The sequence below is a fragment of the Phalangium opilio genome, unplaced genomic scaffold (assembly GCF_054372755.1).
Source record: "Phalangium opilio isolate 3A_F unplaced genomic scaffold, DU_Popi_V2 ptg000070l_1, whole genome shotgun sequence".
Lineage (NCBI taxonomy): Eukaryota > Metazoa > Arthropoda > Arachnida > Opiliones > Phalangiidae > Phalangium > Phalangium opilio.
Window position 1 is genome coordinate 14,428,231 of NW_028324182.1, and position 6,356 is coordinate 14,434,586.

General features: G+C 36.7%; 2 long non-coding RNA genes across 6 annotated transcripts in view; both read left to right on the plus strand.

The window, feature by feature from the left end:
* The window catches only part of LOC149661884 (uncharacterized), a 58,594-nt gene extending 58,024 nt beyond the window's left edge, over window positions 1-570 (plus strand). For all 5 annotated transcript variants that reach the window (XR_016369005.1, XR_016369004.1, XR_016369003.1 and 2 more), the window contains one exon: window positions 31-570. This is a non-coding gene — a long non-coding RNA (uncharacterized LOC149661884). The remainder of the gene's footprint in view (window positions 1-30) is intronic.
* Window positions 571-650: 80 nt separating this feature from the next.
* Window positions 651-6,076, plus strand: LOC149661885 (uncharacterized). Its single transcript, XR_016369008.1, has 4 exons — window positions 651-4,940; window positions 5,011-5,857; window positions 5,946-6,007; window positions 6,057-6,076. It is a non-coding gene; the product is annotated as an uncharacterized LOC149661885 (long non-coding RNA).
* The last annotated feature ends 280 nt before the right edge of the window (window positions 6,077-6,356 follow it).

Consider the following 6,356-nt stretch of genomic DNA (forward strand, 5'->3'; position numbering starts at 1 on the left):
CCCTAGCTAACCTTCTTTTTTATCTCTTAGGTTTTTGAGTATCATTTCCGAAGAGACGCTAAGGGCAAATGAAGAGAGCTTTGTTTTGGAGATAATCAATTATTCAAATCGGCTTAATGTGGATTGATTATATGATATATATTGCGACTCGATGGTAAGGATGTGTAAAATGGTTGGTAAGAAATGATTGCACTGTGAAATTCGTAAGTTAAAATCAGTATTGCAGGGTTTGAATGGTAAGAGGCGTTAAAAAGCAATTTTCTAATTGGTTAAAGGTGCCGGAAGTCATACCAAATGGTAAAATATGGCATAGCTCAAGAATCTTAAGCGCTTTAAATGGTTAATGCCAATATTTAATTGGTTAAAAATTAACCAAGTTCGTCACAGAAATACAGCCTACATTTTCTAACATTTCTATATAACATCACGTAAGAACCAAACTACTTAAAAAAAACTTTGACCGTTAGCACAGTGAAAAAGTGATTTCAGAAAACCTAGAGTCAGTCCAAGATATAATTAAATCTTATCTTCATTTTTAAAGCGTTGCACGATTGCAGTTTCATATATATATATATATATATATATATATATATATATATATATATATATATATATATATATATATATATATATATATATATATATATATATTTCGCCAACAGCGGCATGCAGTTATATTGGGTGGAATCTAATGTCTCTCTTTTTGTTAAGAGCATCTCGGTAGAGATAAGAGTATTTTCGGGATAGCCACTATAAGCCGCTTTTCCTTAGCTCTAGCTCCTAACCCCCCACCCACCCTATCTTCCACTTTTTTAAACCACGCTTCCCCCTTTTATCTCCTCTGGTTTGAAGATTCTCTTGACCTATCCTCCTCTTCCTCAGTTTCCATCCCTGCTCCCGAGCTTCTTTTCTCTCTCTCTCTTCAGGATCTTCTCTCTCTCTCTCGCTCGCTCTCTCTTGAACCATTTCAGCGGTTCTTTCTTAAATTCTCGCTCCCCCTTGCTGTAAACTTCTTAAAAACTTTTCGCTTATAATCTAGATTAAAAAAAAAGAACACTCTAGTACAGCCAAGTACAGTAGGTCTTATAAGGAGTACGTAGAACTTATAAAAAAAAAACTTTTTAAGCTATTTTTTTTCCTCGGGGTTTTAACTTTTTCTGGTTTTTTTTTAAGTACTGTACCGAATATACTACAAGAGAGAGAGAAAAAGATAAGTGCAGTTCTTAAGACATTTAAACATTTTTAATTACTAATCCGGCATACGGAATTATCTGTAATATAGGGGATGGATTTGTATCAAAAAATGCAAAGAGGGATATATGAAATAATTCTGGTTTTTAAGTACGCTTTTCTAAAAAAAAAATTTGAATTTGAAATTGTTTCCTAACTAATGCACGTCTAATTTACCCCCATTGCAATTGTTAAAAGACGAATTAGGCTTAGAAATTGCGCGTTATTTCAGTATAGTTATTGCAAAGCCTAATTATTCTCAAACGAAATTATTAGGGTCGAAATAGCGAATATTTAATTGGCTCATTTAATGTTTTAAAACACGAATTTGGCTTAGAAAATGCGAGTTACACGTATGTTATTTCTAAGCCAAATTACTCTGAATCGAAGGTACAAGGACTAAACTTAGAAATGTTTCAACAGCAGCTCGGGGAGAAGTTGTCATTCGAAATAGAACTGTCCCTTTTAAAACTAACTATAGTTCTAGTTGGAGTTCTTTCACATCTCTGTCTTTAAATTTATAAGGTCAACCATAGACCTATCCAAAGAAAACTTAATATATATATTTCTTGGTTTTTTTTTCACACACAAAAAAAAAGAAATGTCATTATGTAATGCAACGGTATTATATATCAAATTCACTTTGTGTATAGTGACTGTGGGGGTGTTTGGAGAAATGAAAATTCAATGTGCACCGAGAGAGTTAGCTATATAGCTGTCTGCTTACTATGTTATAACTATAGCCCAAAAAAGATGCTGGGACGAGTGGAAATTGGATTTGTTTCCTTCTTCCGATGTCCATTTCCGACGGCTAGTTCTAGCTTCTTTTTTTATTTTTTATTTTGTTTTTCTTGATATATATATATATATATATACACTTTTTTTCATTCTTTCTGTTAAAAAGATCCAAGAATCGAAGAACAGTTCAGTTCCCTCCTTCAACCCCTCTAGTTTTTAGTATAGCTATAGCTCCGGTCAATCTGACGTGAAGAGCGCATGCTCTGCAAAACTGACCGCTTCCTAATGTCCTTATAGGCTGTTGCCAAAACCGACTCACGCCTCACGTGACTCTTTTTCTCCTTCCTTCCTTCTCTCTCTCTCTCTCTCTCTCTTGATATGTAGGAGCTTTTTCCCCGTGTTATTTTTCTCTTTTTGCACCTACGTCCGAAAACTCTACACGCATGCATCCTTCCTCCCAACTTTCTAGTTCCCTTTTTCTCGGAATTGCTCCCTTTTAGGTCCGAACTGCTGATTGAATTAGGTCTTAATCAAGGCAATCGACTTTCTTCAGCAGCCTTCCTTCTTTCCTTCTTTCTTTCTCTTGTGTTGGCGGTAGAGAAGAAAACCTTAGGGGTGTTTTTTTTTTCGCCACTTTCCAAAAAAAAGAGAGAAATTTGAACTGCCCCTCTGGTGCTAGTTTTCCCAGCACGTCACGACTTGCCAGTTAAAAGTTACTGGAAGACGAGAGTATAGAGAGAAAGTCAGCGAAAGAAATTTATAGGAGAAGTTTCGACCATCTTATTTGGCCCAAACTTTAAAAATAATAATAGAATTTGTTGTTGTTTTGTTTGTAGTCGTAGCCAATTTAGGTTAAATTGTTTTCTTATCATTGATTCATTAATCGCAATTAAGCCTACTCAGGGTTCATAAAAGTAGAGAAGACTTGAAAATTCGTTTAAAGAAGAAGAAAAACTGCCAGGAATTATTAATAAATAACCAAAATATCTCCACAACATTCATTAGAATCTCTTTTGACGTACATTTAAAATTATTTACTCCAAATTTCTAATAACATAAATTGTTTTTTGGAGGTAAAAACAGTTATTGTATATTGTCGTTATATCATTGCCTCTCATTCTCCTCTAGGCGATATTAATGTGGGCCTAGACTCAGATCGGAGTAAACATTAAGTTTCTCCACTGATTTTCTTTTCTTAATATTTTTTCCTCTTTCTTATTCCCAGAAGTTTCTTGCAAGCGCTTCAAAGTTTGATATTTATAACAAACATAGCACCGGTATAAGCAGGCTCGTGCCAGAGGCACATCCGACATCTCTTATTATACTCTCTCAGCATCCCGCGAGACTTTGTGAGAAGGAAGTTAGTCCTGAGGTTTTTTTTCCGTATAAAAATCATCCTGGTTTCAGTCTTGGTCGATTTTTGCTTCTATTTTTTTTTAAACGTATTGTTAGCCAAGCCAAACTGAGTTAGCCGCGAAAGCGATTGCGGGATCCATGTAAATGTCCTCTAAAGGAGGATGGAGATGGTAGTGGGGAGGGATGGGGGAGCAACATCGGGATGTAAAAGTCATTAATCACTGAAGGAGCTGTATAGGGAAATGGTTCCTTATTTCGGGACCGATAACACCCGAATTCATTCATTTCTCACTCTCGCTCTCTGTGTGTTCTTTTTTATACGCTCTGCCCCTGTCAATGTTTGTTTGGTCCCAGAGTTTATTTAAAGGGAGGTAAATTAAGTAAATACTGCGCAGTTGATCCGTGATTCCTGTATCATTTACGCCCTTTTATAATTGCCAGGTTTTCCTTCTCCATGGGATGGATATGCTAAGCCTAATTTTTAAATTGCGTTATACGGAGCACGACCTGGTTGTGATCATACACATTTTTTAAACGCTCTGTGTTTTAGATAATTTTTTTTATGAAATTACTCTAGGGTAGGTCGAACGCAGGGTCCTCTCTAGGCCGAATTTCATTCAGGCCCTTCGTTTATTTATAAAATAAGCGCGGGAAACCAATCTGGCACTGATTGGTACGTAATTGGTCAAACGGTGGATGCTGGTGCAACTGCTCTGGAGAGATCGAGGGTCCATTTGATTGATTATTACGTTGGGGACTAAATAGCGGATGGACTTTTGTAACCAAGACGACAATCCTAATGTAACGAGGCTCTCTGATGTCCCCCTTGATCTTATATCCAAGGCTAAGTGCTTAGGAACTTTTTGGTTTTTTTTTTTTTTTTTGCTCCTTAGCAGCTAGCATATAGCACCCCTCGATTGCTATAGCAAAAAAGCGTCATCTTTACATCCCCAGCTAACTATATAGCAGGCTCGCCTGCCGGTTTTTCGAAATCGAAGTGACATTGGCGTTGACGTATCATTTGGTGGCACGATGGATGAGTTGCCCTCTTCCCTTTTGTGTATATCGCTACAGAACGTTCCTTGATAAATTCATACTGAAATCTAAGGCTATGGACTAGTTACTAATGCCTTCCCAAAATCTCGTTGGACAAACTTGTCCATAACCTTGACATTCATTAGATCTTTAACCTGAAACCAAGAACGCCTGAGAACACTCTATTGATGTGCTAAAGAATAAACCCGATTATCGCGAGTACTTGGTGAATTAATTTTTAGAGGTCATACAGTCATATTTCTAAGCCTACGTTACCCTCTACTTTATTAACTGGAACCCTGCGAATAATGTAAGGGACCTTATAGACAATTCGGAATTGTGGGTGGATTTTTGAAGTGTTCCATGTCCTAAAATCGTTCATTGTTAAACATTTATTGACCCCAACAAAAGATGACCTTAAAATGGTGTCAAACAACAAACACTTCAAGATGTCATTTTTCGCGTCAATAAGAATATAGAAAGGTTAAGTTTCTTAATAAATTTCAAAATTGAAGACGAGGCTTGAACAAATTGTCAAATTTATACGTCCGTTATATTAACCGCAACAACTTGACCTTAACGTAAGTTATTCATTTCCCCTTGAAAGTCTGCAGTAACCAACGTCGTTAACAATTATTACCCATTGCACAGAAGCGGCGGCAAAAATCCAGATAATAAATCTTGAAGACCAGGCATTGCAAGACGTAAATTACGAGTATACCTATAACCGTATTTAGAATTATATCATGGCTGTTGGTAAACCACCTTTTTCCTGTATATACATATATACAATACTCAACATTGGCTTGATCACAAAACCTCCAAGGAAGGAATAAAGGAAAAATAATGTTTTATTACCATTTTGGGACTAAAAGCGAGATCCTGAAAAAGGTGCTAGGCGCATTTTTCTCCCGCTTTATTTATTTATTTATTTATTGAGAGGGCGTTTAAGGTAAGAGTAAATCCTGGGACATTATTCCACGTATGGTAACGGGAAGACACGAGAGAGGGGGGGGGGAAACCTTTAATGGCGTGTCGGGCTATATAAGGTTGGCCGCGAAAATCTCTCTCTAGTACTCCCATGTCGACTTTGAAGAAGAAGAAGAAAAAAATGTAGAACTTTTGGTGGGTTTTCTGACCTCTACAATGACCTAGGGAGGGTATAGTCCTGTAAAGAGGGCTAAAGACTAGCTCCTACGATGCTATCCATAGCGACGGCATCGAGGAGAGGTAGTGTACAGTTTTTATGTACAAGACATTCGTGAAGGATCTGGGCATGCGTAATGCATCTTTCCGGTGGTGTTATATATATATATGTATAAAAAACGATTCGCTCTGGTGATTTTTTCTTTCTTTTTTTAAGCTAAAAAATGGGATGTTATACCGCTCATATTGGGAGGGGAGTTACTTCCGATAAAAATGAAAGTGAGCTAGCTAGCTTCCTAAGGAGGGTTACTTGTGTATACCATACGAGACTAATCGGGTTCATGCACTAAAGGTATGGTTCTTTTTTATATTTAAGTAAAAAAAAAACCTGGACCTGGAGACCTACTGATGACTAACCTTCATTTTTTTTATATTGTGAGTTAAAAGATCGTTTCCGATCCATGCAGTAGGCTTCTCTGTCCAGGAAAATAGGAAGTAGATGGTATAAAAAAGGTTTTTACTCAGAAATTTATAAATGTGAAGTGAAAAAGAAAATTTATGTCGGTGAAAGTTCAACGATATATTGGATTTGAGATACCAACCATTCTTTTGTTACTGGACATCATTCTACTCAGAAAATTTTAGGTAATTTTTCATCTAATTACATTATAAAATTAAACTTTCTCAAACGAGCACGAGGGGGGGGGGTTGATATTTACTTCCCTTTTCGTGTAGGTAAATATTCGGAACCCATGAATTCCCTCTACAGCAGCATCTAGATGATCTTTCAGCTCAGCTTCTCGCGAGAAGTAGGACCGTTTTGAAGTTTTCTTCCTATAAAGATGCTGGGG